Source organism: Ictidomys tridecemlineatus, chromosome 2 (genome assembly GCF_052094955.1).
Source record: "Ictidomys tridecemlineatus isolate mIctTri1 chromosome 2, mIctTri1.hap1, whole genome shotgun sequence".
In the NCBI taxonomy this organism is placed as follows: domain Eukaryota; kingdom Metazoa; phylum Chordata; class Mammalia; order Rodentia; family Sciuridae; genus Ictidomys; species Ictidomys tridecemlineatus.
Genome location: NC_135478.1, coordinates 53367509 through 53386234, shown reverse-complemented (window position 1 = coordinate 53386234; position 18726 = coordinate 53367509).

Genomic DNA, 18726 nt, shown 5'->3' with positions numbered 1-18726 from the left:
TAGAGACAGGGTCTCACTGTGTTGCTTAGGGCCTCGCTGTTGGCTGAGGCTGGCTTTGAAACTCATAATCCTCCTGCCTCAGCCTCCTGAGCTGCTGGGATCACAGGCATTCGCCATTGCACCCGCCACATGGGCACTTCTTAAACAGATTATCCCGAGTGGGATATTTCTGGAAAATTTATCAGAATAGAGAAATGGCCCGTTTGAGAGGTTGCCTCTCACAAATGATAGTTTATGGGAGAAAACTGCTTTCCCTGAAATGTGGCTCTGATTATGGTCTCATGAAAATTTTCACTCCTTAACTGCTCACACACATCCTCAGTTGAGATGTGGAAGAATTTAATTTGGGGTTTCCTCCTCTCAGAAGAACTCAGGAATCTTCCAGTTACATTATGGTGCCAGGCTGGGCAGAAAGCCGGGCCCGGTGATCCTAGTGGCTACCTCAAAGGCTTCTTCCCACTGTCTTTCCCGAGATCACTCCTGGGGAGTAGATGCCCAGAGGTCGAGATTACCACATGAATCCTCCAAATTAGCACTTGACTTCTTTTATATGGTTAATTTACTTTCCTCCTGGCTTTTCTAAAAATGTGTTTGATGCTTGCTCCATGTATGACCTTCAAAGCGTGTGCTATGAGACACAGACACAAACATACGTCAAAGAGAGCTTGGTACATGCATCTTCAGCTAACGAGTCTACAAAGTCAGGACAAATGTCACCATAAAATCACCACGACTACAACCAACACGAGGAATAAGAATAAATAAAACATTGCCTTTCTTTCCTTGACGGAGCTCATGAAATACAGAAATCAACCTTCTAAAACGTGGGGTAGGTGGTGCATAGGAGTACTATGTCCGTGGTGGTTGCTTGATAAGGGATTATTATGGTTTGGATGTGGGATGTCCCTCAGAAGCTCACGTGGGAGACACTGCAGGAAGGTCCAGAGGTGAAATGATTAGATTATGAGAGCTGTGGCCTGGCCAGGGGGATAGTCCATGGGCTGGGTTAATGATTTGAGTGGATTAACGGGTGGTAACCGGGGGCCCATGGGGCTTGTTGGAGGAGGTGGCTCCCTGGGGATTTGCCCTGGGGGACCATATCATCCTGCCTTCTAGCGCTCAGTTCTCTGCTTCCTGGGCTGCCACCAGGCCCTTCTGCCATGATATTGCTCCGCCTCTAACCCAGAGCAACAGAGCCAGCCGACAATGGACTGAACCTCTGAAACCGTGAGCCAAAACTTTTCCTCCTCTCTCTGTGGTTCTTGTCAGGTCTTTGGGTCACAGTAATGAAAAGCTGGCAAAAATAATCACCCATGAAATAGAGAACAAGGGACACAATTGTGTGATTCCTTGGAGTCTGGCAATTCCTTGGGGGTATTGCGGCCGTGGGTAAGAGATGTTCAGGGTTTCATTGTTTAGTTGCCTCGTAAGCAGTTCTGAGATACAGAGTAGAGTTGAATAGTCAGGAAGGCCATTCCAGGAAGCACCAATAGAGAAAGAAAATGAAATGTGAACCCGCAGAGAGCTAACAAAGGAGGCTTTCACAAAGAGGTTACCACGGCGGGCACCAGGAGTTCAGCACCCCCGGAGACACTGGAAGCTCTGTGCCCCCAAGGACACACCTCAGAACCCTGGGCCTTGAATCACCTCCCCCCTTCCTTTACTGATTGACACTTATTCCTAAATGGGTTAACCCCCCAGCCTTACTGGCCTGTCCTATCTGTGAGCCAGGCATACTCCTGTGGTCAGAGAAAGCCCTCAGAGTTTTAGATTCTTTTTATGGTTGTTGTTCTATTCTTTAGACATGTCAGTAGAATGCACTTGGACACCTCACACATAAATGGAGCATGACTTCCCATTCTTCTGATTCTACCTGGTGTAGAATCACATGGATTGTGTAATCATGTATGCACATGGGGTAAGAATGTCCGATTCATTCCACTGTCCTTCCAACCCCCATACCCCTCCCCTCCCTTCTCTCCCCTCTGTCTGATCTAAAGTACCTCTATTCTTCCCTGGCACCCCACTGATTGTGAACTAGAATCTGCGTATCAGAGAATACATTCAGCCTTTGTTTGGGGGAGATTGGCTTATTTCACTTAGCATGATATTCTCCAGCTCTATCCATTTATTGGCAAATGCCATCATATCATTCCTCTTTAAGACTGAGTAATACTCCATATCATGTATGGGTAGCACATTTTATTTATCCATTCATACGTTGAAGGGCACCTAGGTTGGTACCATAGTTTAGCTCCTGTGAATTGAGCTGCTATAAACATTGATGTGGCTGCTTCACTCTAATATACTGATTTTAAGTCAAGTTATAGGTTCTTGATGTAGGACAGAATCACATGTACTAAAATGGCACATGCAAGATAACCTGCGTGCACGTTGTAGCAGACAGCCCCTCAAATGGCCCCAGTGGTTCCCACATGTGTGTATTCACACTCATGATCTTAACCCTTTGAGTGTACACTGGACCCAGTGACCTGCTTCTAAGGAGAAGAATATGGTGGAGAGATGGGATATGACTTCTGCAATTAGGTTACAAAAAGATGACTGTCTGGACCACTCTCTCATGCTGGCAAGCTAGCTGCCCTGTGAGGTGTACTAGGGAGAAGCCCCCATATCATAGTGAGGAACTCAGACCCACAGCAGCGGGGACCAGAGCCTGCTGACCACCTGCTAACCATTATGGGACCAGAGCCTGCTGACCACCTGCTAACCCATCAGCCCCAGCCTGGTTGTGAGATGACTACAGCCCAGGTCCACCACGTGACTTCCACTTGTGGGGGACCCTGAGCCAGGGGGATCCAGCAGAGACACACCTAGATTCCTGACCTGCAGAAACTGTGAGATAATGGATAGTTTCTGGCTTAAGCTGAAAGTTTGGGGATAACCCGTTACACAGTGGTATGTTACTAACAGCATCAGAAAGACGGGAAGTTTCTATCATTTTTTCTCATGACGATGTAAGAGCTACAGAAGAGGTACTACCTTCTCTGTGCCATCGAGTGGCACTACCCCAAGTTTTCAAACAACAACTTTCAGAGAAGGAATTTAAACAGGTCACTGGAGATTTTGCCCGGCTCTTAATTTTTTTTTTCATAGAATTCATAGGGCCGAATTTATCACCTAGAACAATAACTCATTTATTGCACACAATAACAGACGTGATAACCTGGGCAGACATATTTAAGCTAAAATGTGTTACAGCCAGATGAGAGTCATTAACTTTCTACAATTGATTTCTGACTCTTTGTGTGTTTGTTGAAGCTATTGATGGAAACACTAAACCTTGCTACATTTCTTTCCTTTTTTCTTTTCTTCTTTTCTTCTTTTCTTTTCTTTTCTTTTCTTTTTTTTTTTTTTTTTGGTACCAGGGATCGAAATCAACAGTGTTTAACCACTGGGCCTCATCCCCACCCTCTTTTTAAAAGCTTTGCTTAGGGCTCCTCTAAGATGCTGAGGATAGCCTCAAACTCACCATCCTCCTGCCTCAGCCTCCCAAGCTGCTGGGATTACAGGCATGCGCCACTGTGCCCAGCAACCCTGCTACTTTTCTTCCTAAGAAAAGGAAAATAGTGATTGAATGTCGTCTGAATGTGTCCATTATCAAGATACAGTTTGAGACCATAGAGATTAAGTTGGGACAGAGTCATCATATAGTAATCCTTCAGCCTCATTCTCAACTTGAACCTCTTATCCTAAAAGGGTCTATAAACTAAGATAGTTTATGATGGACGCACGTGTTTTGAGCGCCGCCTGTTAACTCTCTTAGGGAGGGAATTCCATCTTAGGGTTTCCAGATGGCCAAGCACAAGCCACTTACTTGATACCTGACAGATAGGATTGACAGCAGTTTACTTGTCACATATAGTCCTGGAGAGAGGGACACCATGTGCCATGCAAGGACACAGTGGGTTTTACCCAGAACCCAGTGAGCAGCCAGGGGCCTGGGGATAGGCTTGGTAGCTTCAGGATAGATGACCCCTGGATCCTGCCGAAAGGTGAAGCTGGCTCCTGATAATCCCATGATGTGGTAGGGAACTGACACCCTCTAAGCAGGAATGGCTTTGTGCCCATTGAGAAGAAGGGCTGTTTGTCCAGGGGATGTTTAGCACGAAGGAGAAGTTACACGAAGACCCTCTGAGGCCCTCCCGATTTTACCAGTCAAGGCAGCACTTCACTATGGCTTACATTGTCATACTCTTGAAATGTTCCATACCAGGGGCTTGGGAGTCTCTGTTCACCTTCTCTAGATGTTAATCTGACCTCACGGGCTCTTCTATTTAAGCAAGACATGATAAAATGTGTACACCAATTTAAGACAGACCTGTACCCACAAAAGGATATATATTATGCTTTTGTAAATCCCCCAGAGTCCTCTGTGAACTTAGGCTTGCTTGATTTTTTCCAATATTTACAGAAGAAGATGGCTGGGCCTGGTAGTGCACACTTGTAATTCCCAGTAGTTCCAGAGGCTGAGGCAGGAGGATCATGAGTTCAAAGCCAGCCTCAGCAACTCAGCGAGTTTCTAAGTAACTTAGCAAGCCCCTGTCTCTCAATAAAATATAAAAAGGGGGCTGAGGATGTGGCACAGTGGTTAAGCACCCCTGGGTTCAATCCCTGGTGCAAAAATAAATAATAAAGAAAGAAAAGAAAAGAAAAAGAAAGAAGGTCACAGTCACAAGATCATCCCTTAAGATCATACTTGATGTTAAAGACAGTGGCTTGTTGGTGCCCAGGACCATGATTTCTGGAAGAAGCAGTGCAGGGGTTTTTCCCCTGCCCCATGCATTGGAGTGCTCACTTTCACAGTCACTGCTGCAGAGATCCAAGGACATCTCTATTGCCAACCCCCAATGGTGAGACAGCTCAGCCCACCCTGTATCCCAGGCCAACTAGGAAAAGGAATGATTTAGCAAGAGCAGTTCTGGAAAATATTTGGATATTTCTGAGCATGGAATTTAATAGGAAATAAAGGCATAGTAAAGTCCTTTTGGCAAATCTCTATCCCTTCTTAGGAAGAAAAAAAAAAGTATTGGGTACAATGCTGCTTCAAGAAATGAGATATCCTAGCCAGGTGTGATGGCACACACCTGTACTCCAGCGGCTGGGGAGGCTGAGGCAGGAGGACCGTGAGTTCAAAGCCAGCTTCAGCGACTTAGCGAGGCCCTAAGCAACTCAGTGAGACCCTGTCTCTAAATAAAATACAAATAGGGCTGAGTATGTGGCTCAATGACCGAGTACCCCTGTGTTCAATCCCTGGTACTTCTCCCCACCCACGCAACCCCCAAAAAAGAAAGGAGATATCCTTAGTTGGAGTAACATACATTTGTTTATACAGCCACAATTTAAGGAACAGAGACCCCGAGGTGTAAAGTACTGCCAGAAGATCTCATAGCTGATCAGTGGCTTGAAGAACGTGTACAGAACCCTTGGTGTTGTGGTCAATTTAATCTGAGTTTGAATCCCAGTTCTTCACCCAGAGTGTCACAATGAGCTGGTGATTTCAAGTCCTGATTCTGGCTTCCTCTTTGGTGTGAAAGGTTTGAATACATGTATTGTATTTTTACCAGCATGGAAGCAAAATTAGAAATAGTGAAGTGTATATATGATCAACGTAGTTGAGACAGAATTCAATGCCTGGCATACCACTCTGAATTCACTGTGCACATAGATTCTCACTTAGGAGCGTCCATGCCACTAACAGACCCCGTTAGAATGGTCTAATATCTGCAATTCCCAGACGAAGACGCATCAACAGAAAAACATTCTGGCACCATATGAAGACTTGGAATTAGTGCTTGATTCACCATTAACACTGACTCTCTCTGTCTCTCCATCTCTTGGAGCAATACTCACAAAGAAGTAAAAATGCTCCCTTCTTTGATTTGAATTCTTTTGATTCTATTTGTGTCTAGAGTGGGAAGCAAAAATAGATGCTAGATTGATGGATGAGTAGACAGATGGTAACATGTGGAGCCATCAGAGTTCAGTGATCTCCTGCTCCTGGATTGTACTTTGCAGTTTGCAATGCCTCTGCATAGAATTTTTTTTTTAAGAATTCAGCCAATGAATAATTAGTGCCTATCCACAATGTCCCAGGCACCGTTCCAGATACTGACACTGTAGAATAAACAAAAGAAAAATATGTTCCAGTGCCTTCACTTAGCTTAAATCTCTGTGTATAGGTAGTGAGGCCTCAAAACTGAGAAAACAATTCTCTTATAAAACAGATGGTGGATAATAATTGCTGTGGAGAAAAAGCAGAGAAAGAGGACAAAGTTTGCTTCTGGGAAGTGGATCACAGTTTAAAATATGGTTGTCTGGGGAGGCTGCTCTGAGAAGGTGACATTTAAGCAAAGGCCTGAAAAAGCAAAGCGATCAGGAGCGCTCTAGTCATAGGTAACCGTAAACGCAAAGGTCCTGGGGCAGGAATCCAGCTGTGATGTTTTGTTCCACAAAGAGCAAAGGAGGTCGATGTGACTGAGGGAAAGGAGCAGAAGTGAGTGAGGGAAAAGGTGAGAGACATACAGCCGGGGCGGATTGGGAAGGATTAGCAAGCCATGACAAGTCTTGCTTGACTTGTGCTCCAAGTGAGATGAGAGGGTTAAGACAGACAAGTGGCAGAGTCTGATGTAGGTTTCAAAAGATGGCTCTGGTTGCTGGGTTGAGAATGGGTGGGGAATGCGGGCTAGAAGGAGGGAGAATCAAACAGGGACAACGGCAGAATCCAAGGGAGAAGGTCCTGCTGGCTTGTTCCCTGGGGTTAATCGTGAAGATGGTGAGAAGTAACAGGATTCTGGAAATATTCTGAAGGCACAGCAGTAGAGTATGCTGAAGTGGATGACGGGACTCATGGGAAGAGTTAGGGTGACTCTGAAGGTTTTTAACTGAAGCCAGGAGAAGGAGAGAGCTCTGCAGGAAGTTCCCAAGACCAGTTATTCAGGGCCCCGGATTTCAGAGCAGAGCGGCCTGAGCTCTGGAATCTGCAATGTTTGGGGGAAAATGAGGACAGATGAACACAGATCACCTGTGTGTGCTTTATGACCCACGGAGATCTTGGAGTCTGTCTTCACCCCAGAATGCCTTCCCTGCTGAGCTGCATTTCTCTGCAGGGGTCCCCGTGGGAAGCCTGGCTATTGAAGAGCACATAACTCCGGGGCAAGACACAGGTGGACGAATGAGCAGGCACCTAGTGGGTTTTCTGCAGCCTGCATCCCAGTGACCTGTGACTTGGGACTCCTTCCCCTCAGACATAGCAGAGGGGGAGTGCCTGCTCCTTGGCGGCTTGGGGGACAAGGCAGAAGCAGCAGGGGTCACTGCAGCCCCCCCGTTCCCCACCTCTGCACTCGGGACGGTGTGTGGAGCCCCGGGTATTTTTCCACTGGAGAGCTGCTTCTGTGGGCTGCGGTGGCAGGAGCTCCTCCTTCAGGATGACTCAGCGGCTCTGGTGGGCCGCCAAGCTCCTGCACCCGAGGGAGGCCGAGGAGGCTCCAGGCAGTGGGGATGGCTCTGGGGTCTGGATGTCACTTCTACCCACCTAACAGTGGCTCCTGTTTTTTGTTTTGTTTTTTTCAGCAGACCACCACGCTGTGCCAGGCATGCAAACATGTCGTCTGCTGGATGCGTTTGGAAGGCATGGGAAAGTGATGCAAAGTGAGGTCCTTCTGAGCCTGGGTTGAGGGGTACCCAGGATTGAACTCAGAGACACTTGATCCCCGAGCCCCCATCCCCAGCCCTATTTTGTATTTTATTTAGAGACAGGGTCTCACTGAGTTGATGAGGACCTCATTAAATTGCTGAGGCTGGCTTTGAACTCACGATCCTCCTGCCTCAGCCTCCAGAGCCACTGGGATTTACAGGCGTGTGCCACCACACCTGTCATGAGCCTATGCCCTTTTTCATTGCTACAGATGGCTACACCTTTGGTCTTTCTGAGCGGTACCAGACTCTTCCAGGTGCTTCCAGAAGGAGGGTCTTGAGAAGGGGAACTCAGAACATGCCCCTTTAGCCTCACTTCTTCCTCAGACCCTGCAGATAGAAGGAAGGGCTCCAGAGAATAGCCATAGAGCACTCTTACGTAAGGACACACATTGCAGGAGAGGAAAGCAAAGCTTATTTCGGGATAAGTCCTTCTCCCTTGACAGAACTACCTTTTTATGTACGATGGAGTTGGAGCCACAAACCAGCCACACACGTAGCTTCTTTTCCTAGGAAAGAAAGACCTGGATAAGAAGATGCCTATGTTTAGCTCGATAAATGTCTCACCGTTGTATCTCAACTCCCCAACGTAGATTTTTACCATCAGAAGAAGAGATTTTCTCGGCTGAGGTCATCTGCTGTTGTAAGTGGCAGAGAATGCGCCCCCTACTTCTGGCTATGGACCAGGTGACCCACCTTCTCTGTTACCACCAGGGCCCTGAGCCATAGTCTCCCCACATTCCACACTAAAGAAATGATTTTGTTTTTCACCCCAGACAGGAACAATGTTTCTGTATTTATAAATCCAAGAGATTCAGACACATCTGCTCATATTTACACCAATTCTGTCGTGGCTGTGAAATTGCATATGCTCTTTTGATGAAACTTTATCTTAATTTTATTACCAGCATGATTCATCATGTGATCACTGCCTGATTTCCAAGTAACCAGGCAAAACTGATTTCTTTCTTTCTTTTTTTTTTTTTTGACTCATGACTTCAATAAAAATACTGTGCTATTTGCCTTCCTAGATGGAAGTCAAAGTCAGAGATTTTCAAGCTACTCAGGTATCTGAACTGGAAGGGAACATGGTTGACGTTCCCTTAAAATGGAGGTCATTGAAGGTCATGGGGAATGATGGTCTAACCCAGGCACAGAAAGCCAAAGGAAAGTGCATTTGGGGTGAGAGAACACACTGTAGAAGAAAGAGCTCAGTGTTTGACATCAGGTAGGCTTAAGTTAGCAACCAGGAGCTTTTGCTAGTTAGTTCACTGTGTGACGTTAAGCCAATCACATAACTTCTCTGAGCCTTTGCTCATTTGCTAGCTGTGTTCCAAACCAGTAATTCTCACCCCCAACCGATCATTAGTCACCTGAGGACGTGTGTAGAGTGTCCGATGCCTGCTCCTACTTCACTAAAAAGTGCATTTGATAGCATCTGGGTCAGCCTGGGAGTCTGTTGGGGTGAAAGCCTGTGAGCGGATTCTGATGTTGAGACAGGTTTAGGAATAGTAGAGCAGGTGATTTCCAAGGTGATTTCAATGCTTCCTTAAGTTATTTTGAGCTTTGTCCTTAAGATGACACTTGACTAGATGATGACAATATCCTGTACCCCTGAGGAATCCCAGGCAAGGGTGCCTATGAATCTGCAGATGAATCAGCCACCGCATGTTGAGTAATCTAGGATTCTCCCATAATATACCTTTTTGGATATGCACTGAGCCAGAAAGAGAAGATCTCTTGAGGCATTGAGAGGAGTGATCGCTCCCAGGCTCAAGGGAAGGAAATGTAACTGGTTTATTTTCTAGAGGCCTAAACCACAGATCCCTCCCTGAAAAACTTCACGTGCGGTGAAGAGGAGCCATCGACAGTGAGCTTCCTACCATGACCTAGCGGTGAGGTACATACAATTGCCTGCAAAGGATGATTTCCCGATTAGAATACTGAAACCTAGCAGGAATTACATAAAAATATTGAACAGCTAACACTTATTAAGTGCCTACTCTGAGCCAGCTCTTGGGCTGAGGCTCTCCTGCCTTATTTCACTGATACTCCTCAAGAGCACAATGAGATGGGTGTTTGTGTTATCACCATTTAATAGATGAAGACGGTCCAGAGGCTGTTGTGGTCTGGATGTGAGGTGTCCCTCTAAATGCTCCTGTGTGAGGCATGCAAGAAGGTTTGGAGGAGAAATGATTGGATTATGAGGGTCTCCACCCACTCAGTGAATGGACCCCTGATGGGATTAACTGGGTGGTGGCTGGAGGCAGGTGGGTGTGGCTGGAGGAGGGGGCATTGGGGGCGTGGCTTTGGGGTCTCTATTTGTCTCTGGAGAGTGGAGTCTCTCTGCTTTCTGATCACCATGTGAGCTGCTTCCTTCCACCACACTCTTCCTCCATGATGTTCTGCCTCCCCTGGAGCCCTGAGGGATGGAGCCTGCTGTCTGTGGACTGAGACCTCTGAAACCCTGAGCCCCCAGATAAACTTTTCCTCCTCTACAGTTGTTTTGGTGGGGTCCTTTAGTCACAGCTGTGAAAAAGCTGACTAAAACCAGAGGCATTGGTAGACTTGGTTAGAGTCACAGAACTAGAGTGGCAGAGCCAGCCAGGGTACATGTAGATGTGACTCCAAATCCCACACCCACTAGTGTGCCATTTCACTGCTTGATGATGCTGTCATTGATGCAAAGGAAGGATGATCTCGTTCCAGGAAAAAAAAAATGTTCTTCTAAGACACATTAACTGATAGAATGTTAAATCAAATTTATAACCATGTAAAGAAAATGAAGTGCTGGCTGGGCAAGGTGGTGCACGCCTGTCATCCCAGCAGCTTGGGAGGCTGAGGCAGGAGGATCACGAGTTCAAAGCCAGCCTCAGAAATGGTGAGTTGCTAAGCACCTCAGCGAGACCCTGTCTCTAAATAAAATACAAAATAGGGCTGGGGAAGTGGCTCAGGGGTTGAGTTCCCCTGAGTTCAATCCCCGTTATACCCCCACCCCGCCACGCCTCCAGAAAAGACCATTGTGGCTAGAGCAGATGAGGCAGAGACATGCTTTGACAAAAAGAGACCAGGATCAGGCCATGTGGGACCTGGCTGACCATGATGTGGAGTTTCAATTTCATCTCTAGGTAATGAACATGTGGATAATAATCAAAAGGATGGCCCATGCAGATTAAGATTGGGGAAGGATCGCTCCAGCTGTCATAATTTATAAATCACTTTTAGAAAGATCATGTTTCTTGTGTTGACTTTTTGGCAATGATGAAATCAAGTCCCAAGACATTTTTTTTTTTTTGTAGGCACATTTTAGGTCTAGATGTTAGGTCCTTGCCATGGAGTTGAGCAATGAAGAAATCTCCCCCATAGACTCCCTCATGAACAAAGAAGACATAGTTTCTTCAGTTCCCAAGAGCTAAGATCACCTGAACAAGGCTTGTGTCTCAATTCCTTACAGGGACTGGGGTCTTTGGGAAAGCTCAGCATTAGCAGCTCTATGTCAAGTAGCTCTTCTAAGGTGGATGGAATCCTTTTTAATCATTAGTTGAAATTCATTATAATAAATATTCAAAACCTTGTTAATTTAACCCTTAGATCACCCCATAGGAAGGTGGGGAATAATTGTGCTTGTTGAATTCACACACAATCCTATACTGTAAAGACTGAGTAAAAGTTAGGTATCATGATGATTACCTTTGCCATTATTTTTGCAGGTTAAATAATTAAAAAATTAAAAATATTATCCCTAATTAAAAAAAAACCCAAAATGACTTCATTGAAGCATGAAATGACTGAAGCATCTGGAAATGACTGAAAACTCTTAAATGACTTAAGTGCCAACCTGTCACCACAATTGGAAAACTTCACAGGAAACTTCACGTGACAGGTATCGGTGACAACCCAGGCTTTCTAAAAATACGGTATAAAATTACCTTCAGACCATATCCATAATGTGTATTAGAAACAAATGAATTTCATGTTTACATGAGACCCATACCCAAGATATCTGAGGATGTATATGCAAATATTCTAAAATCCAAAATCCAAAATATTTCAAAACAAAAATCTCAAGTATTTCAGATCAGGGATTCTCGACATGTATTATATGTTTCTATTATACTTTGCAATTAGGGCTGGGGCAGAAAAATGCCTAAAATCGATTAAAATAGTTCTTACCAAACAGCTTAAAGTAGCCAGGCACGGTGGTGTACGCCTATAATCCCTGTGACTCTGGAGGCTGAGGCAGGAAGAAGATGAGTTCAAAGTCAGCCTCAGCAAGTTAGCAAGGCCCTAAGCAACTTAGTGAGATCCTATCTCAAAACATAAAAACATAAAAAGGGCTGGAGATGTGGCTCAGTGGTTAAGTGCCCCTGGGGTCAATCCCTGGTCCAAAAAAATAAATTAACAAACAAACATAAAGAAAAAAAAGTCAGCTTAAACTTGACACCCAGATAATCTTAGTGTTCTACTTATTTTACAATAAAGTAGGCATTATTAATATTTCCCTTTCTACTGATGAAGAAGTTGAAGCACAGAGGCTGAAGCAACTTGTCCAGAGCCCCCAGGCTAAAATGTGGCATGGTCCAATATTTGGAGCCAGATTAACACGTCTGCAAGCCTTGCCTCCTGTGCCTGAAATCACTGGATCATTCCCTCAAAGATCATCAAAGTGAGAAGTCCAAGGTGCCAACATAACTGGAGCCACTAGGAACTTAAGGCTCAAGAGAAAGAAGCTTTTGGGGAATGAATTTTCTTTTGACTGGTAGAATGTCCTGGCAAGGATTCTCAGGACCGAGAATATCAAGATTGCACACATATACATGTATATCTGCAAAGACTTTAGTGGAAGCTTAAAATGTCTTTGTTAATGAGAGGTTAGACATCTTTAGAGAAAATATACTATAAGGTAAGACTTGGAAATTAAGGTCTACCTAGCTAAGAAAAAGAAAACTAGAATATGTTTTAATTGAAGAGATTACCCAATGATTTAATATGAAATTTATTTTATTTTCAATGAATATTTTTCATATTTTTTTCTCCTTAATACCCTTTCATCTTGTTTCACTCAATACTTCAAGTGAGAGGTTCATTATTAAGTTATAATTACATGTGCAGCTAGGCACAGTGATGCACACCTGTAATCCCAGCAACTTGGGAGGCTGAGGCAGGAGGATCACAAGTTCAAAGCCAGCCTCAGAAAGAAGGCCCTAAGAAACTGTCTCTAAATAAAAAATAAAAAGGGCTGGGGATGTGGCTCAGTGATTAAGTGCCCCTGGGTTCAATCCTTGGAACCAAAAAATAAATACATTATAATTACATGTGCAATAAAATAGCTTTTGTTCCCTAGTTTCATTGTGGTCAATAATGCTCATCCACATCTTTCAAATGGATAGGTAACATAAAATCTTTTTGAAGAGACAACAATTAACCCATTTCATTGAAGAATAAAATCTGATCTTGGCATCTAAAGCTGTGATTGTCTTGTGGGAATTCCCATTGATGCCCCTCGATTTTAGAGTTATTTCTAACCTGCATCTGCATGATGCCACCAAATTTAAAAATTCTCCCCAGATATGTGAGCCTCTGTCTTTGGTGGAAGATGACCACTCTCTGTATTCTCAAATCATGAGATTAGAATTGAAATAACAACAACTGGCCCTACTGCAAGAACAGTATGTATTAATTTTTAATGTAGCAATATGTCCATATGGTCAAGATTCATTCATTTAAAAATGCTTTGGGATTAGAATATGAATAAATATTGCATAGTACATATTGTCCCACTTAGAGCTTTCACAAAGACCACATTATAGGCTGTCAATATTATGATGACCCCACTTATTTCCTTTATTTGATTATCATAATTGTATTGCCATCTTTAAATACTATTTGATTTTACTGTGAAATATAAATGACTGACAAATAAGGAGGCAGTTCATAAAAAACCCACTAAGTAATTCTAAATGAGGCTGTTCCTGCATCAGGGAAAGCGTGGTTCCTTCATAAAGCTCTTATTATATATGTCTAAGCCTGAGTTCATGTACCATCCATTAGATGTGATCTGATAGCTCTGTAATAGAATGCAGAATCATCTCAGTTTCACCTACAGTATGTGAGCCTTCTTTCATAAGGAATAAAGTTACAGACTCATTAGTGTAACTGAGACATGTGCATTGAATTTTCTCCCCCTAGTAGTTATAGGTCACAAAAAAACATTTAAAAATCGTTAAGGTCATTTAACCATCCAATGCCATGACAAGTGGATGTTTTCAAGATGATGGGCTAAAGCCTATGGGGCGGGGGCAGTGAGTGGCCTCGAGGACTTATTTTTTTGTTCTATGTAGACCTCATCAACAATGCCAAGTGTCCAGTTCAAGTTTAGATCACACTAAAATTCATGAGGCGAGAACATAATTCTGTAGACGAGGCCTTCCTTGCAATCTAGGAAAAACCCTGAATGTCTCTTATTCTACCCAGTAATTACAGTTGCTAAGTTGGGTGGAATGCATGTTGAAATTTTTAAAAGGGGTGAGTTTGAGTGGGCTAAATATAGAAGCCGTGATCCAGATCCCATTGTATTCGAATTCTACATGACTCAAGCAATTCCCATAGGTTGATAAGCTGTCTAATTTTAAATCACGATTCTTCGTAGCCATAAAAAGAATTTCCTAATTAGGTAAGGCACTTGCCTGCCATTCCACACACTCTCGTTAGTTATCAAGAGAAAAGTAATTTGTGTTTTTCCACTTAACCTTTTCAGAGTTCTCTCCATTTTGTTCCAAGCCCCATTCGACTTCCAAGAAATGGCCTAATTGTCTTACTGTAGAATCATCTCTAAACCATTCTGGGAACTGGGCTGGAATTCCAGTAGGCAGAGCTTTAGTTACAATGCCCAGTATTTTACTGTCACTCACACTCACCAAATCTCAAAGGCATGAAAAATGACAGAACCTCATTTAATTACCATTTGTTCTTCATGACAGTAAAATTATTATAAATTATGCAGATAAGTAATTCATCATGGGGAATAAGGCAAAAAATCTCTAAGTCTGTGATATTAAATAATGTTGACTCAAGGCTTTGTGCAAATTAGAATCCTATAGCAAGTGGATATCATTTTCCCTAATACTTGGGACAAATGAAATCTCTTTCCTTGTTTGAATTATCTCTAGTGCTATCAATTCTTCAATCACGATTCAATTATGCAGTGCAAAGACACACCAAAATAGTTTAGAAAAGTTGACTTCAAACAAATTAGGCATTTATTCAGTGTCTACTGGGTACAAACCTTTGCATGAAACTCTAGTTCACAGGGACATATTAGACACATCGAAATTCAAGATCCCAGTGGTAGTCCATTTCCCAAAGGAGTGAAATGAAGAAAATGTCAGTCCCGCCTTTATCTTAACAAAACTTCTAAATTCTTGAAACTCCAGTTTTCCAAAATGAGAGGAATTTGCTAAGATTCTTTTGCCTTATCAAAAGCTGAAGTTCCAACTTGTGTGTTGGTGAATGAGATGTTAAAGTTCAAGTTCAGTTCCTTTTCCCTTCTATAAGACATCCTTTTCTAGAGTTTACAAAGGGTACCGATACCCCCAGTTATCGGTAAGCTCTGCTTCCTCAAATGTTGAAGTTTGAATGTTAGAGAAGCACGCACGCGAGGCAATCATGTAAAGCAGGGTTTATTTTAAAAGGGGTATCATAGACTTCTCCCCAGAGGGAGAAGGGTTTGGGTTATGGTCCTTTGCTGGTATCCTGTTATACCCAGAAGCGAGGTGTTCTGCCCTTTTTATATGTCCTAGGCTTCCTTTGTTCTCCTGCCCTCTTGCTCTTACCTTTCTGGATCCTGTATATGTGACTAGGCCCAGGAATGCTCTCGGTGGTGGGGTGGCCCCAAGGTGGGAACCAGGTGGGCTGAAGGGGGAAGGGCAGGATGGAGCTGCCCAGGATACATTAATTAACAATTTTATAGCCCTCCTATAGGGAAGTGCAATTCCTGGGGCAGGATACCTTAGCAACAGGTTGGAACAGGGGAACAGTTGGAACCTGTTCTTGATGAGGTGGAGGAAGGGCTCTGAAGGATCCTGGAACTCATTCCAAATTAACCTGACTCTATCTGACCTGACTCAATTTACCTGTCTATACTGACTGCCTGTCTATTCTGGCTTCAGTACTGTCAAGGAACACCAATACTAAAGTGGCAACCCCCTTCTCTACTGAAAAGTCTTAACTGGGCCTCTCCAGAAACCTTCACCCAGACTGATTTTGGGACTGTCAGCAAAAGAGTCCACTATAGATAAACTTCCTATTTTCGTGTTACCCTATTTACTTGGCCACTGGCCGAGAAGATACCAGCACTCCAGGTGCTGGACACCCCCTTACTAGTTTTTCACAAACGTATCCAGTACAGTACTTTGAAGAAATGTGCAAACAAGGCCTCTGGCCTTGAGCTGGGCTTCACAGAGATGTCTACATTTTTAAGATAAGTTACAAATGGGCCCATGGTCACAGCTGGCAGGGGGAGGAAAGAAAGGGGAGAAGAAGCTCTCCCCTTCTCAGGTGTTGTCCTTGAAGGGTTAACTTGCCCAGAACAGTGAAAGAAAAAGGTGCTTTTATGTGAACTTCTGCAGACTGTGAACTTCTGAGCCCCTCCCCTTACATGCTGGGTATAAAACTCTGAATCTCCCTGAACTCGGGGTTCAGGGGATTGATTGATTACGATACTACTGCTGAAAGTGTCAATCTTGACTGGTTGTCAGTTATTCACGCAGCAAATACCTACTGAGAACCTACTCGGTGCCAAGCACTATGTGGGGAGTGACAGAGTGGCAGAAGGTCTTCATATTCAGAGTCGATTTCAGAATAGTTAATTTAATGGGAACAGGATAAAAAAAGCTGATATTTGAAATTGGGAAGATACACACCCCATACACAACTATATGCAAAGCCAAATGAGAGAAAATGTTTTCCTCTACTTTTAATAAAACTTACTGTATGAATGAATATATAACTTGACTGGTGGATCCAGTAGGAAATTTTTGTTTTGTTTTGTGGCCTTTGTTTTTTGAGCGAGAGAGGTACCGTCCTGGGCCATTATTGTTCCTTCCTGCCTGGGAACTCGTTTCCTCCAGATCTTTTCAAGACAGCCTCTTCCATTTCAGACCCAAGGAAAGCATCGTTGCCTGCCTGATTCACAATTTTGAACTCCCATCACATGGTCCCTAGTCCCAATATGACATCATGTCTTTCCTTCATAACACTTATCAGTACCTGATTGTATGTCATCCATTACTGATTAACAATCCACTTTCCCAATCTCAAATACAATTCCTGAACGTAGCCCCCTGGCCTGTCTTTAGCCTTCATGGGTCACCTCCCAGGAGACCACCTAGAACATATTTAGTTGCTCACGAAATATGGAAGAGTGTGGGACTGAAAGAACAAATGATTGGAGAAAACAAGACTCTGGGAAATTGAGGGAGACTTAATCCTTAGTTCTGTGCTAGTGTAAAGGAACGGTAAGCAGGAGCCGGGAAGTGCTGAGATCCCCCTGTGCTAGGGAACAAGAGCTCAAGGAGTCAAAGGATTTGAGCTGAGTCCTAACAAGGGTAGGATTTTGACATGCGGATACGGAGACCAGGGCAATTGAAACAGAGTGATGGGGAAGTTCAGGGAGAGCGTGTTCCCCTACAAGAACAGAATATCAAATGGGCAGAGACCAGCAAAGAAGACGAAAGCCTGATCCCTTAGCCTCCTACTCTGCAGCCTCCACGCTAATGGGAGAGTTTTCCCAACTGACACTTAAGAGATTCTTCTTGTACCTTTTTATTTTTTTACCTCTGCAGTTGCAATACCTAGCCGAATTCAACTCCACCTCCATCACCAAGCTTTCACCCAGCTCAGATTGAATGACCACGAGGTCGCCTCAGACTCTGAGAACACACAAACTGCAAAACTTGATGGGGGTGGGAAGAAGTGGGAGTCGGGGGGCTGGGGTCATTTGGGACCTGGGATTGACAATTTGATTTCTCAGACCTAGCTGCAACACTCCATTTCTAAAATTCTGTGGTTTGGCCTAGAGAAACAGTTATCACTGTTGACTTCAAGGAATTCACACTTTTTTTTTTCAATCAGGCAGGTTTTTTTCAAAAACTTTTTGTTTTTTTTTGTTTTTTTTTTAGTTATACCTGACAGTAGCATGTAGTTTGACATATTAGACATCCAACAGGCAGTTTTTATTGGTTTTTCTGTTTGACAGGGTATGGACTCACTTCCTACACCTGCTATAACAAAGTACCTGAAGCAAGAACTATGATTAAAAAAAAAAAAAGACTGCAGGAAACTGCATAGGGTGTCCCAGAGTCACAGCCTTGGCTGAAAAATCTCACTTCCACCACTTCTTCCCTGTGTGACCTTGAACAATGTACTAAATGTAATCATCTAGGATTGTTCAGAGGATTAGGTGAGAATATATGTATGGCACTTTGGCATAAGACTATCCATGAATGTTATAGTGATTCTAACTGTTGTTCTCCTCAGCAAAGTGTTTCCTATGATGGAGCCGTCTGTCTATCCAGAAGACAAGCCTGTATCCACACTAAAGCATTATAAAGGAGAGCGGGGGTAGTTGACTGGAATATTACAATCCAGAAAACTTACCTTAAAAAACACAGACCTGAGAAGGGTGTGGGGGCACACGCCTGTCATCCTAGCAGCTCAGGAGGCTGAGGCAGGGGGATCCCAAGTTCAAAGCCAGCCTCAGCAACATAGTGAGGCCCTGAGCAACTTAGTGAGACCCTGTCTCTAAATAAAATATAAAAAGGGATGGGGATGTGGCTCAGTGGTTAAGTGCCCCTGGGTTCAATCCCTGGTACCAAAAAAAAAAAAAAAGAGAAGGAAAAGGAAGTGAGGGAGGGAGGGAGGGAGGGAGGGATTGAGGAAGGAAGGAAGGAAGGAAGGACGAACAGACAGACACAGGCTTAAAGATGACTCTCTTCATTGATTGCATTTCATTTG